This window comes from Lactuca serriola, chromosome 2, assembly GCF_051521515.1.
Source record: "Lactuca serriola cultivar US96UC23 chromosome 2, Lser_US96UC23_V15, whole genome shotgun sequence".
Classification (NCBI taxonomy): Eukaryota; Viridiplantae; Streptophyta; class Magnoliopsida; order Asterales; family Asteraceae; genus Lactuca; species Lactuca serriola.
The window spans coordinates 183,884,688-183,901,747 of NC_136409.1; positions in this window are offsets into that span (position 1 = coordinate 183,884,688).

Consider the following 17,060-nt stretch of genomic DNA (forward strand, 5'->3'; position numbering starts at 1 on the left):
TATTTTAACATTTCGGACCATATTGGGCCTAAAATGAAATAAAATACCCTAATGGACCTTATTGGGCCATAACAAATCTGATTAGCCCTAATGGACCATAATACTCATTCTTTGATTTATTTTGGGCCGAAAAATCATCAATGGGCCATAATATGGATTTAAGCACAAAAAAGGCCCCAAATTCTTTCTTTCCTCTACCTCTCTTGGCCCAAATACAAAACTTAGGGAGAGAGAGTTGACTTTTATATGTCACCTCACAATTATACTTGGGATATCCATGCAACTATCTCATACTTCCAAGCATATATCACTTTACTCTCTCTCTTCTCCCCTCTCTTTTCTTCTTCGGCCGAGAACACAAAGGAAAAACACACACACCTCACAAATTCTCTCCAAACACTCTCAAAGAACACTCTTCACTTCTCCTTCAAAGTTTTCGAGATTAAGAGCTTTTCAAGGAGGTTATTCCACAAAAATCATCATTCTAGGTAAGTTAATTCTTGGATCCATGGTTTAGCTTCTTGAGATTGTTATAATCCCCTTCTAACTCATGAAAGTTCATGATCATGCTTCTTAGAACCCATCTAAGCCAAATTCTTCTCAAGAAGCTTTGTAAGGCCGAGATTAACATCAAACTTCTTCCATTTCTTCTTCAAATCGAAAACAACAAGAAAAGGTGAGTTCATACCCCTCTATTTTTGGTGTTCATATGTTTTATGGGGGAGAATACAAGTAAAATGTGTAGATCTATGTGTATGCTATGTGTGATTTCATGTGTTTATATGGTAAATATGTAACAAAAAGAATGGAAATCTCAAGATCTATGGATCTAAGAGGAATATGAACATGATCTAAGACATATTACACTAAACAAGTTAAGAAAAAATATCCTCTAAGATTAAAACAAATATATTGCAACATAAAACTCCTTTTTGGGCTATAATTGTCAAACAAACCAAAGTTGAGTGGAAAAATTGCCGTTTACGGTTTTCTTAAGGACTAAATGAATAAAAACAGTAAAAATAAAGGTTTATATGAATATCATACTCTTAAAGGGGCTACAAATGTAAATTGTAGCTTAATGGGCCAATTTTTGGGCTTTTCGGCCCATTAAGTAAAAATTGCGAAAAATATGATTTTCAAGGGATTGAAATGATACATTTCTCAAAACAGGGGGTAAAAAGGGTAAAGAAAATCATTTCATGGGTTAAAATGATGTATTTTCCAAACAAGGATAAAAAAATGTAAACTTTTTGGATTTTGGGCCAAAACTGTAAAAGTTGCAAAAGTTTGGGCTTTGACCAAAAAATACTTTTCTGGAAGGGCTGAAACTGCCAAAGAATAAGTTTTGAGCTAAAAAGATCACTTGAACAAAGTATATGGGCCAAAAATGACAAGAAAATGGTTTTAGGGCCTAAAATGTCTTTTTTTTGTTTATAAGGGACTAAAATTGTCATTTTTATTAAAGAATGGCTGAAACGGTCAAACCAATATTTTGAGTCAATTATTTTATTATTAAGATATTTGGGTCAAAAAAAATACCAAACTACAACTTAAGAAAAAAATGGTAAGATGAATATACATAAATTTCCAAATATCGTTATAAACGACCGACCGGTCTCGTAACGATACAAATTTAATAATTGTTCAATGAAACATTCTGACAACTATACTATACCTAAAACAAGTAAATATTCAAATCGTTGGACTTGAAAGTCTCCAATCATGCTTATTGGGCCTTCATGACCCATTAACATAACTTTTGGACCCAACGATAAAAGTAAATGTTTATTAGGCCTCCAGTGACCCAATTACATACTTAAGGGACCCCCAATGGTTTTTATGTGCTATTTGGCCTCAGTGGCCCATTAACATTGCTAGTAAGGTCCAAATAAATCATATGCGAAATAGACCAACGCGTCTGTCGCATACTCGACAGCCTTGAATAACAAACGTGATTAGTAGGATCTCGTGGTCCTCTTCTTCTCGTCTGTTGGGCTCACCATCAATTCATGTAATCAAATACAGGTCGATAATCAATAGTAAAAAAATTCAGTTGGGATTTAGTGAGTCATAATGGGTGGCACCAATGTGTGTCGGTCGTAGTCTGTAGTTATAATCAAAGTCTCTTGGAGGGAGAGCGAGATTTTGTGTATAGATCTATACGGGGGTGACTCCCCCACACCTCAGATGTTCGCTACAGTTAGACTCGGCCAGTCTAGGGTGACAAAATCTTAAGATCAATTCTGGCGTTCACCAGAGTACCAAGATAGACGAACTAGTCATTATCATGCATGGTTATAACGAGTCACATAAATAAATCCAATACTAATCGAATAATCAAGGCAAATCAAAATCATTCATTGTGAAGGAATAACAATTCGAACAGTTATATGATATTTTGTTATCGGAAAACATCGGGTTTTCCGGGGAAGATCAACATTTTTCACTGGTACTTTTAATACAAAGCTTTTCAATTATACACGTTTTGAAATCATCATGCATATATTTACGGATCTTCACGCTTTTATATAAACAATGGTCTTTTCAGAAAATATCGGATTTTCTGGGTTGTTTTCTTACAAACTAAACAAAACATTTTCATATCAAACCTACATATGAACTCACCAACATTCCATATGTTGACCGTTTTCAAAATAACTTGTATTCTCAGGTAACAGGTAGGCTGAGGAATAGTACCAAGTATGTTAGGGTGTTGTGCTTTTGAAAACTATCAAACAATTTATGTTATGGATTTGTAATGTTAAAACAATGTACTTGATGGGAACAATGTTAGTTGTAATATATTGATGCATGGTGATGTTTATGTTATGATTCATGTATATTCATTGTTATGATTCATGTATATTCATTGTGATGATATTCAATTTAAATCACGCGAGCCCTCGGACGTTTCCGCCGTCTGGTTCTGGGGTGTGACAGGTTGGTATCAGAGCACTGTTTATAGTGAACTAGCATATCTAACCACACATTGATATGCAACTATAAACCAAAGAGGGACAAAAACAACTCTGAACAAAATGAATAAAACACAACGATAAAACACCCCTACTTGTACGATATAGGAAAAATAACATAATACCAAATCAAATAAGATGATGCTGGCATCTCGGTTAATTCGGGATTGTTCATAGTAGTATTAAGGGGTGAATGGAGCCTGATCAACTACATTTCTTCCGAGGTACAACTATCTCATTCCCCGAGGAAATCTTGAAGGTTGGTAAACCTAAAAACATACCCCTTTATTACCAAGAAGAGAACATCAACTCAAATTATACAATAATTACAACGTCTTAGGAGTAATGATAGTACCTTCTCTCAGCTAGCATGGAAGGAGAGCACTAGGGCATTCAGTTTCATCAGGTCTTAGTGGCCCGCGGAATGATCGAGGACGAGCCTGAGGGTGATCAGGGAGAAGCACACAGCATTGCGCCTGACGAGTACACGGACACTGACTACGAGTTTGATGAGATCGATGACGACATGGAGGAAGAACAAGATTCAGGCGAGAATGCTGCCACGTCACCTGTCAGTGAGGCACAACAGGACCACCCCGCCCCACCAGGAAATCCCGTGAGGGAGAATCGCTCTCCAGAAGCTGAGATTGCTGCTATGCGGCCACAGTTATTCGCCATGGAAACACGAGCGGTTCAGGCTGAACAGGAAAGGGATGAAGTCATTGGAGAAATGACTGAGATGGCCTAGCTGTTGGCAGAACACTTCGAAATATGACCTCATTGCCGTCGTTGGGCGCTCCTTAGAGTGTTAGGACCAGCCTTACCCTACTAGTACTATGATCTATGCTATGTACCACCGACTCTATGTTTAAGTGATTACACTACTCGTAGAGTCGTTATGCTGCCGAATTTGTATTCTATATGTATGCTCTCTCGAGCAAATTTTCATGTATCAAAGTACGGATATTATTAATGGAAAATATATGCGTTTTGTTGTGATGTTATTATCTGTTATGTGCTATGCTTCTATGATTATATGTTGATATGCGAAACTACTTAAGTACATGATATAAACCTAGTCATAAGTCCACGAACCCACAAAATTTAGACACTCAACATCTTTCCGTTTCGTGACAGAAAGATGCCTCAACGACCAACCCATGGAAACCCTGGGCTAACCCCACCCGAAATCAACTCAGCTGCATTCCAGGCAGCTGTATCTGATGCGGTCACCGCAACCATGGCACAAATTCACCAAGGGAACAATGGTGGAGTCAATGGACAAGGGGCTGGAAGTTCGAACAACAGAATAAATCAAGGACCTACTAAGACATGCTCCTACAAAGATTTCACCAATGCCAAACCACGAACCTTTAATGGAACTGGGGGAATGATAACCCTGAAAAGATGGATTGAGAAGGTGGAATCGGTGTTTGAGATATGTGAGTTCCCCGAGGAGGTGAAGGTGAGGTTTGTTGCATGCACGTTCGTTGATCAAGCTCTCACCTGGTGGAACGGACATGTAGAAGCCATGACTCTCCCTGTAGCCAACTCTATGCCGTGGGAGGAGTTGAAAGAAATGTTGATGGCCGAGTACTGCCCGCGAGGCGAAATTCAAAAGATGGAACAGGAATTGTGGAATCTCACTGTCTGAAATTCCGACATTGATGCATACATATCAAGGTTTAGCGAACTGTCTCTGTCATGCCCTGGAATGATTACTTCGGAGGGAAAGAAAATCGAACGATTCATCTGGGGATTAACCTCCCCAATCCAAGGAAATGTGATAGCTGCAAATCCAGAAACCTTCGACAGTGCCAAGAGATTGGCCAAGAAACTGTACGATCACAACAACAAGAAGGGCGAGAAGCCAGTGGAAACTGAAGGCAAGAAGGAGAGTGACAACAAGAAGGGAAAGAATAACAAGAGGAAGGGACGACAAGGCTCGGAGTCGTCAAAGAAGCAACAAACAATGACAGTTAATGCTGCAACCACCCAAGTTCCCTCCGCACCCCATGCTCCAGTCTCAGTTGCTCCAAGTGCTCCTAGGCAGTATTCCAGAAATCTCCCAAAGTGCAACAAGTGTAGTCTCCATCATAATGGAGAATGCAGAGAGATGCATTGTACCGGTTGCAATCGAAAGGGTCACATGACAAAATATTGCAGGACCTATCCTCCCCAGAACCAACAACAAGGAAACAACAACACCAATAACAGCGACAACAATGCGGGACCAAGCCACACATGCTATGGATGTGGAAAAACTGGGTATTTCCGTCGAAACTGCCCTAAAAACAACAACCCTGAGAATGGAGGAACAGGAAGAGTGCTGACCATGGGTCAGGTAGAAGCGGTTCAGGACCCCACTGTTGTCACCGGTACATTTCTCCTAAACCACACTTATGCATGCATTCTATTTGATACCAGGAAGAACGAAGCTTTGTGAGCAATAGATTTAAGCACTTGTTAAAGCAACAACCCCAGAAGCTTAATGAAGCCTTTATGGTGGAAATGGCCAATGGGAAAACAGAATGCATTGGGGAAATCTATATCGAATGTACCCTAACCTTAAACAAACATGTCTTTCAAATAAACTTAATGCCTGTTTCCATTAAGAGTTTCGATGTGATTATTGACATGGATTGGTTAAGCCCCCACCATGCTGAAATTATGTGTCACGAGAAGGCCATTCGCCTTCACCTTCCAAATTGTGAAACCCTAATTATATACGGAGACAAACCCAGCACGAACCTTCATCTTATCTCGTGCATTAAGGCACAGAAGTATCTAAGAAAGAAAGACTTGATGTTTCTGGCTCATATAGTGGATAAATCCAAGGAAGAGGTCAATATTCGAGACGTTCTAGTAGCTTGCGAGTTCCCGGATGTCTTCCCTAATGATCTTCTGGGGATACCCCCAGAAAGACAAGTCGAGTTTCAAATTGACCTTGTGCCAGGAGCTACACCCATCACCAAATCGCCCTACAGATTGGCTCCTGCGGAGATGCAAGAGTTGTCCAGCCAACTCAGTAAGCTTTTGGACAAAGGATTCATCCGACCCAGTTTCTCACCCTGGGGAGCTTCGATTCTTTTTGTTAAGAAGAAAGACGCATCCTTTAGGATGTGCATTGACTACAGGGAACTAAATAAGCTCACTGTAAAAAATCGTTATCCACTTCCGCGAATCGACGATCTATTTGACCAACTTCAAGGCGCAAGCTATTTCTCCAAGATAGATCTACGATCTGGATACCATCAACTCAAGGTCCGGGAAGAGGATATCCCTAAAACCGATTTCCGAACTCGTTATGGACATTACGAATTTGTCGTAATGCCCTTCGGTCTAACGAATGCCCCTGCCACATTCATGGACCTAATGAATGGAATCTGCCGACCATTCCTCAACAACTTTGTCATCGCTTTCATTGACGACATTCTAGTTTATTCTCGAAGCGAAGAAGAGCATGGCCAACAACTCCAACAAATCCTGGAAACCCTGCGAACCGAAAAGCTATACGCAAAGCTCTCTAAGTGTTAGTTCTGGCTCCATAGTGTGAACTTTTTGGGTCATGTTGTTAGTCAAGAAGGGATACACGTGGATCCTTCTAAGGTCAAAGCCATCGAAGGATGGGCGGTCCCAACGACACCCACATAAATTCGCCAACTTTTAGGTCTCGTAGGCTATTACAGGAGGTTCATCCAGAACTTCTATAAGACAGCCAAGCCAATTACCATGCTTACACAAAAGGGTGTACCCTTTGAATGGACAGATAAGCAAGAAACTACATTTCGAACTCTGAAGCAAGCACTCTGCAGTGCACCGGTACTATTGCTACCAGAAGGGACGGAGGACTTCATAGTTTACTGCGATGCGTCGAATTAGGGTTTAGATTGCGTACTCATGCAACGTAGGAAGGTGATAGCTTATGCATCCCGACAACTAAAGACACATGAGGTGAACTATACGACCCATGATCTAGAATTAGGAGCTGTGGTTTTCGCCTTGAAAATTTGGAGATACTACCTTTATGGTATGAGGTGCACCATTTTCATGGACCATAAGAGCCTCCAGCACATCTTAAGTCAAAAAGACTTGAACATGAGGCAACGAAGATGGGTTGTGCTACTAAACGATTATGAGTGTGAAATCAAGTACCACCCAGGCAAGGCTAACGTAGTAGATGATGCCTTGAGTCGGAAATAATACTCGAATCATCGTGTAAAGACTCTCTCCATAACCATTCAATCCCACCTGACCTCATAAATCAGAGCGGCCCAGTTCGATGCCATGAAGGCAGAAAACAAAAAAGCGAAGAATTACGTGGAATGGAAAAGAATTTCGAAGCGAAGAAGGATGGAACATATTATTTCATGAACCGCATTTGGATACCTAAAATTGGGGGATTCAGAGAAGTAGTCATGAATGAAGCCCACAAGACACGAGACTCCATCCATCCAGGTTCTGAAAAAATGTACTTGGATATCAAGCAACATTATTGGTGGCCTAACATGAAGGCAGAGATTGCCACCTATGTTAACAAATGCCTTACTTGTGCTAAGGTAAAGTTGGAATATCAGAAGCCCTCAGGATTACTACAGCAACCAGTAATTCCCGAGTGGAAATGGGAAAGGATTGCTATGGACTTTGTGACCAAACTACCCAAGACGACAGATGGTTTGGATACCATATGGGTAATAGTCGACAGGTTGACAAAATCCGCTCATTTCCTACCAATCAAAGAGTCATACAAAATGGAACGATTAACGAGAACCTACATCAAGGAAATCGTGAGACTCCAAGGAGTGCCAGTATCTATCATCTCAGATAGAGATAATAGGTTTACTTCACAATTTTGGCGATCACTTCAGAAAGCGCTGGGAACACAACTCGACATGAGCACTGCCTACCACCCACAAACGGATGGTCAAAGCGAGCAAACCATTCAAACACTTGAAGACATGCTTCGCGCATATGTGATAGACTTTCGAAGGTCGTGGGATACCCACTTGCCTTTAATCAAATTTTCATACAACAACAGTTATCACTTGAGCATCAAAGTTACTCCCTTCGGGGCATTGTATGGACATAAATGTATATCACCGTTGTGTTGAGCTGAGGTAGGTGACACCCAGCTAGCAAGAGGATAGGCACCAGGCAGTGCGTTAACGGGACCGGAGATCATACATGAAGCAACGGAGAAAATAGTTCAAATCAGAGCTCGACTACAAGCATCACGAGACCGACAGAAGAGCTACGTTGATAAACGGCGAAAGCCATTGGAGTTTCAAGTCGGGGATCAGGTGTTGTTAAAGGTCTCTCCCTGGAAATGGGTTATTTGTTTTGGAAAATAGGGAAAGCTAAACCCACGATACATTGGACCCTTCGAGATCCTTGCCCGAATCGGTCCAGTGGCTTACAGACTATAGCTACCTGCTGAGCTCAGCAGTGTACACCCTGTGCTCCACATTTCCAATTTGAAAAAGTGTTTATCCGACGAAACCCTTGTCATTCCACTTGAGGAAATCGAAATCAATGAGAATCTCCTGTTCGTCGAAGAACCAGTCGAAATCATGCACAGGGAGGTGAAGCGTACTAAGCAAAGTCGCATTCTGGTTGTGAAAGTACGGTGGAACGCGAAGTGTGGCCGGAATTCACATGGGAACGCGAAGACCGGATGAAGCAGAAGTACCCTTACCTATTCTCGCATTCTCGAATCTATCTTTAGAAAGAATTTCGGGACGAAATTCCCTCTAACGGGGGGATGATGTCACAACTAGGAATTCTATGCCATGTAACCACGACAATGATAACATTCGTGAACCAAAAATGTGAAAGCATGTATGATGCTTATTAAATAACAACAAATTTTCCTTCAAACACTCTATGCAAGCACTTTAAACAGTCAACAAAGAATTGGAAACCCTAAAAATCCCGGTTTAAGCCCATTATGGACTAGGATTTCCTTATTAGGTCTAATGGGCCAATAAGCCTCCAATTCGACTATTTTGGGCTTAGAACTCTTAAATGGGCTCTAATTGGACCCACTCCCATTTATTTTAACATTTTGGGCCATATTCGGCCTAGAATGAAATAAAATACCCTAATGGACCTTATTGGGCCATAATAAATCTAATTAGCCCTAATGGACCATACAACTCATTCTTTGATTTATTTTGGGCCGAAAAATCATCAATGGGCCATAATATGGATTTAAGCACAAAAAAGGCCCCAAATTCTTTCTTTCCTCTACCTCTCTCGGCCCAACTACAAAACTTAGGGAGAAAGAGTTGACTTTTATATGCCACCTCACAATTATACTTGGGATATCCATGCAACTATCTCATACTTCCAAGCATCTATTACTTCACTCTCTCTCTTTTCCCCTCTCTTTTCTTATTTGGCCGAGAACACAAAGGAAAAACACACACACCTCACAAATTCTCTCCAAACACTCTCAAAGAACACTCTTCACTTCTCCTTCAAAGTTTTTGAGATTAAGAGCTTTTCAAGGAGGTTATTCCAAAAAAATCATCATTCTAGGTAAGTTAATGCTTGGATCCATGGTTTAGCTTCTTGAGATTGTTATAATCCCCTTCTAACTCATGAAAGTTCATGATCATGCTTCTTAGAACCCATCTAAGCCAAATTCTTCTCAAGAAGCTTTGTAAGGCCGAGATTAACATCAAACTTCTTCCATTTCTTCTTCAAATCGAAAACAACAAGAAAATGTGAGTTCATACCCCTCTATTTTTGGTGTTCATATGTTTTATGGGGGAGAATACAAGTAAAATGTGTAGATCTATGTGTATGCTATGTGTGATTTCGTGTGTTTATATGGTAAATATGTAACAAAAAGAATGGAAATCTCAAGATCTATGGATCTAAGAGGAAGATGAACATGATCTAAGACATATTACACTAAACAAGTTAAGAAAAAAGATCCTCCAAGATTAAAACAAATATATTGCAACATAAAACTCATTTTTGGGCTATAATTGTCAAACAAACCAAAGTTGAGTGGAAAAATTGTCATTTACGGTTTTCATAAGGACTAAATGAATCAAAAAAGAAAAAATAAAGGTTTATATGAATATCATACTCTTAAAGGGGCTACAAATGTAAATTGTAGCTTAATGGGCCAATTTTTGGGCTTTTCGGCCCATTAAGTAAAAAATTGCGAAAAATATGATTTTCAAGGGATTGAAATGATACATTTCTCAAAATAGGGGGCAAAAAGGGTAAAGAAAATTATTTCAAGGGTTAAAATGATGTATTTTCCAAACAAGGATAAAAAATGTAAACTTTTTGGATTTTGGGCCAAAACTGTAAAAGTTGCAAAAGTTTGGGCTTTGACCAAAAAATACTTTTCTGGAAGGGCTGAAACTGAAAAAGAATAAGTTTTGAGCTAAAAACATCACTTGAACAAAGTATATGGACCAAAAATGACAAAAAAATGGCTGAAACGTTCAAACCAATATTTTGAGTCAATTATTTTATTATTAAGATATTTGGGTAAAAAAAAATACCAAACTACAACTTATGAAAAAAATGGAAAGATGAATACACATAAATTTCCAAATATCGTTATAAACGACAGACCGGTCTCGTAACGATACAAATTTAATAATTGTTCAATCAAACATTCCGACAACTATACTATACCTAAAACAAGTAAATATTCAAATCGTTGGACTTGAAAGTGTCCAATCATGCTTATTGGGCCTTCATGACGCATTAACATAACTTTTGGGCCCAACGATAAAAGTAAATGTTTATTAGGCCTCCAGTGACCCAATTACATACTTAAGGGACCCCCAATGGCTTTTATGTGCTATTTGGCCTCAGTGGCCCATTAACATTGCTAGTAAGGTCCAAATAAATCATATGCGAAATAGACCAACGCGTCCGTCGCATACTCGACAGCCTTGAATAACAAACGTGATTAGTAGGATCTCGTGGTCCTCTTCTTCTCGTCTGTTGGGCTCACCATCAATTCAAGTAATCAAATACAGGTCAATAATCAATAGTAAAAAAATTCAGTTGGGATTTAGTAAGTATTAACGGGTGGCACCAACGTGTGTCGGTCGCAGTCTGTAGTTATAATCGAAGTCTCCTGGAGGGAGAGCGAGATTTTGTATATAGATCTATACGAGGGTGTCTAACCCCCATAGATCAGGGCTAGTCAATTTAGAGACGATAGACATCAAAAATGAATTTTTGATTAAAGATTATTTAGAATGAATAATCCTAAGTTATAGTATATGTTACAAGGTTTTCGTGCATATAAAGAACGCCGAAATCCGAGTTATAACGAAGAAGTTATGACATATCGAAGTTTCGCGACAGAACCGGCACGGCTCAGCGCGACGTAAAAAGTGAATTTACGTTAGAGTGATATTTAGCCTTATAAATCTAAATGAAAGTCGCAGAATACATTAAACCATGAGCGTGCATAAAAAGAACGCCCAAATCTGACTTCGTATGAGGAAGTTATGATTTTTCGAAGTTTCAACTTAGCGGTATGCAGCCTGAATGCTCAATTTGAGACCGAGCGGTTTTTAGCCGAAACAATCTAAATGAGAATTGAAGATATCATTAATTGTAGTAAAACGATAAAAAGATAGGCAAAAACGGACGTCGGATGAAAAAGTTATGATTTTATAACGGAGTTTTTCTGTCCCGACCTACTAAAAATAAATAATAAAAATAAAGTCAAAATTAACCGATGGAGTCTAAACGAAAGTTGTAGAGCGTAGTCTCACCTATGCGGGGATATAAAGAACGTTGAAAACGGAGTTCGTATGAGGAAGATATGAATTTTTGAAGTTTATTAAATATTTTCGATATTTAATTTAAATATATATTGGCCGATATGATCCATGGGGCGAGTCAGCGACCTTATCGTCGTTACGCCCAGCGTAATCTCAAGTTACGCCCAGCGTAATTCGACCTTCCAGCCCCTATAAAAGGGTGTCGGGGGCAGCCGAGTAGTTTGTTCATTTCTTCCCTTTTTCTCGCGTTTTTGCATCGTTTTTCGTGCAAGAATTATCCCGAAGCCCCGGTATCATTCCCGAGCCCCGAAGCAAGTCCCGAGGCCCCAAAGATCCCGAGAAGTGAAATTCCCGAGCCGAAGCTCTGCCCGCGAGGAGTCCGGTTTTTGTGAAGATCTTCCAGATCTGCCGAAGAGTACTACTTCTACAAGCCGTAGTGCTGTCCGATCATCTTCTAATCAAATGAGTGTGTAGTTACTTTCTTCTAAACACATAAATATTAAGTATTTTCTATGAAATATGTGCTATGTGTATAATATATCGTTGTTTATTTGAGATGGTTGTGGTGTGGATGAATTATATAAGTTTTAGTGAGTTAAACTATATATGTATTTTGTGTCTAAAAATATGTTGGGTAGAACATGAGTAGATGAGGTTGTTGGTAAGTGATAAAATATGGGTTGGACCATGAGATAAAAGAATAAAGAGATAAACTTGTTTTAGATCTGGATGTATGGATCAGATCAAAAGGTTAGTTTTAGATCCGAGAGTATGGATCAGATCAAGAGATTAGTTTTAGATCCGAGAGTAGGGATCAGATCAAAAGGTTAATTTTAGATCCGGGAGTACGGATTATGTATTTTTGAATTACATGTTCATTCGATTAGGTATCATGTGTATAGTCCCTTTTAGGAACGTGATTTTAACACAAGAATTGATTAAAGTATGAAATATACATATGTATGTGAAGTATTTGTTATTTTCTGAAATACGTGTTAGATATATTTGATGATATACAACGTATGAATCATATATGGTTCAATATGTGTTAAGATGTATATATATGATATTATTACTTAAAACCTTGTGTTAAGTATACACTAGTTAGTCTTTTTCCTAAACGGAGATAGTATCGGGAATTTATTATAAGTATTGTAGGTTTGCCTAGTGATGGGTTAAGACTTAAATGGGATGTTTAGTTCAATTAAGTTTGGACATTGGGTAGTCTCTTATTAAGAGTACGTGCGTTGCGAGATTGATGATCGGTGGAGTACGTCCTACGTACAGAAGTACATTTAATGTACGAAGTCTTTTTCAAAGCTCTGTGTCTTGGGTGCTGCTTGTGCCAGGGTACTATTATGTTCCCGGGTACGATTCTTTCGCATACCAAAGTACTATAATGTGCCAGAAGTACTATCAGGTACAAAGTCTTTTTGGCGATTTTGTGTGTCGGTTATGGGAGCGTACGGGAGTACTCTAGTAGTATTTCCCCATACTTTTATTTTGAGAGAGCTTTGGAGTCAACATTTCTTTTATGAAATGATCGACCGAGCTTCATATGTCAGTGTTTTCTTTCATGAAGTAATTAAGGGAGCTTCCTAGACTGCCTAATAAATCGTGTCGGTTATAGACCACTGATAGGTATGTCTGGTGTTATATTGCTGGATAGGGTGCGTCTCGGGGTGAAATACCTCATGTATTCAGGCCACTGCTAGGCAAAGTTCGATGCTGGGATAGGTAAAGTCTGGGGGTATAATACCTCATGATAGTCAGACCACGCCTAGGCATTGTTATCTAGATAACTACCCCTGACTTAAAATGTCTTGTGGTTCTTTCTTTTACGAACGAAGGTTCGTGGTGAAACTCATTATATTCCCCTCATTTGATGTCTTTATTGATCCTCGTTTGCTGCAAGGGAATTTCCGAAGCAGCTTCGTCAGTTGTTGTTCATATCGATTTCCTTAGGCTAGATCTCATAAGATCATTATATAGGGTCAGTATATGGGGATCGACGGGATGGGATAGATTGTTTTAGAAATATGATCTATATGTGTTAATAATATTAGTGGTTTTGTAGGATCGAGATATACATTATAATCACGTGGTTTGAACTAAGAGCTTTCGTACTCTGTGTTCCTTAGGTGATTGAGTTCACCAGGGATATTTGAACTAGGTGTTCATTAGGTATTATTGAACGGAGTGTGTTCAATGGATGTTCTTGAACTAGGTGTTTATTAATTATTTTAAACTGCGTGTTCACCAAAGGTAATCTAAGAACCATGGCAGCACTAGACTTTGTGCCAATTCCTTAGGGCAATTCTTAGGAATGAATGGGAGAAGGGTATTCGGTTCTTAGGGTAAATCTTTACTAAATAAATGGAGATAATGGGGGTGGGTAATTGGATTAATTGTTTGATAATTAAATATAATAATTATATTATTGTGGGTTGAAAACCCTATATGCTCACCAGGCTCCCAAGCCTGACCCACTCAGTTTTCTTTGCATTCCAGGTAATGGCACAAGAGTATAAGTTGGTGGACTTGACGAGAGATTTTGGATTATAGGCCAGTAGTTATGAATAACCGTTGTAAGGTCTATTTTGTTCTGTTTATGCTTTTGGTCTGTATTGAACATGACATCCTGAGATTTTGTTATATAATGAAAATACATTTCTTTAAGGAAATGCTTTGATAATTTTTATCATATTTTGTTTTGGGAACAAATTCCGCAACTGTTTTCTTTAAAAGATTACTCTGATTTTATAAAACAAAGCATAAACAAATCGGTCTTTTCTAGCCGTGAAAATGAGGATGTCACAGTTGGTATCAGAGCATTAGTTTAAGCGAACTAGGAATTTGTAGGAAATTTCGAGACTTAAACTTAGAATGCTAAGTAATGATTGTGAGGAGTGTGTTTAAAATATGTTAGGTAGTACACCTAAATTGACACAAGCACTAGTTTATTTTAGGAATGATGCCTAAAATGCTTTTATGTTCTAATTGTTTTGTGTGATAGATAAATTGATGCTATTATTTGTTCGGGTCTATGGTCTGTTGCCGACCGGATCTGGAAACCTTATGTGTTTAGGATTCTAAGCGTACGACTACGATATTAGAACTAGCATGTAAACGTTTCGGAGGGATAAGGAGATTTATACGTTTATCGTAAATGAAGCTTTCTTATCTTAAATTCTCGTTGGTACACCAAATATCTGCTTGGATGTACAAAAGGTCATGGTGAAGACTTGTAGAGAATTGAGTAAATGGACGAAATAAAGAACGCTTATGATAGTGAATGACACCTATCGGAAGATGTCGTAAGAGTGGTATCTTGCCTTTAGAGTATGTCTTATGAAATAAAAGTACGTTTAGAGGAGTACGGTACGTTTAAAGTACACCTTCGATTGGCAGGATGATGGAACGATTGGTGAAATTCTTGAGGTTGTCTCATCGTCTGATATTTTCATCACCAATCGAGTTGAAGTAGAGTTGATGATTGAAGATTGAGCAATGAAGAAGTCCTAGTAGATTCTAGGGAAATTGCTTATCATTACTTGGACACATTCGTATGTGTTAAATTGTTTTGTGATTTTCTTGTATGGTGACTTGGTCGACTACGGGACAATACTTGGGACGAGTATGAGTAGGTGTGAAAGGTAGTAGATGCATATACTACTGGAAGCACAGGACTCGCACTTGGATCAGGGAAAGTCACAAGGTTACCAAGAAGCTTGTGATTGATTCCATTTTATTCCGGTATGTCATTACCATTGTTTCGGTAATGACTAGTAAGATGGTTCTTGTTCCGACCCTAGTGGTCATATTTAAATTTGAGTTCAACTACGAGGAGTATGTTACGTGGTCTAGAGGACCAAGTTAGATGTAACATCTGACTTAAGTCAGAAGGTTGAAGTTAATGCGATTGATAGTGTCGCGCTCGTTGTTAAAAGAAGTTTGCAGGTAGAAATGCTACATGTTGAAATGTGATTATATCACATTAGAATATGAAGGAAGGTATATTCCATTCTGGAATTTAACTTTATTAAAGATCGAGTCTAAGAGTCGCATCGTGCGATGAGAGGTCAATAGAGCACGACCCATCGGTTTGTTACAATAGATAAAGGAAAGTATTTATCCTGAGAAGAAGGAGTCCACAATAAGGACTTATTTGGAAACTTGAAGGTTACGATTGAAAGTACAACATAGTACGATAAGCAGATGCAAGATTTGGCATCTTCTGCGGTCAAGAAAGCCATAGAGTTAAATACTCTTTCGAGGAAACATAGAAGTTATGATTATTACCTAGGAAGAATAAATAACGTGTGGAATCATTATGCAAGTCCTATTTCGTTGATGATTTCGGGACATAATCATCCTAAGGGGGAGATAATTGTAACGCCCGTAGATCAGGGCTAGTCAATTTAGAGACGATAGGCGTCAAAAATGAATTTTTGATTAAAGATTATTTAGAATGAATAATCTTAAATAAGTTATAGTATATGTTACAAGGTTTTCATGCATATAAAGAACGCCGAAATCCGAGTTATAACGAAGAAGTTATGACCTGTCGAAGTTTTGCGACAGAACCGGCACGGCACAGCGCGACGTAAAAAGTGAATTTACATTAGAGTGATATTTAGCCTTAGAAACCTAAATGAAAGTCGTAGAATACATTAAACCATGAGCGTGCATAAAAAGAACGCCCAAATCTGACTTCGTATGAGAAAGTTATGATTTTTCGAAGTTTCGACTTAGCGGTATGCAGCCTGAATGCTCGATTTGAGACCGAGCGGTTTTTAGCCGAAACAATCTAAATGAGAATTGAAGATATCATTAATTGTAGTAAAACGATAAAAAGATAGGCAAAAACGGACGTCGGATGAAAAAGTTATGATTTTATAACGGAGTTTTTCTGTCCCGGCCTACTAAAAATAAATAATAAAAATAAAGTCAAAATTAACCGATGGAGTCTAAACGAAAGTTGTAGAGCGTAGTCTCACCTATGCGGGGATATAAAGAACGTTGAAAACGGAGTTCGTATGAGGAAGATATGAATTTTTGAAGTTTATTAAATATTTTCGATATTTAATTTAAATATATATTGGCCGATATGATCCATGGGGCGAGTCAGCGACCTTATCGTCGTTACGCCCAGCGTAATCTCAAGTTACGCCCAGCGTAATTCGACCTTCCAGCCCCTATAAAAGGGTGTCGGGGGCAGCCGAGTAGTTTGTTCATTTCTTCCCTTTTTCTCGCGTTTTTGCATCGTTTTTCGTGCAAGAATTATCCCGAAGCCCCGGTATCATTCCCG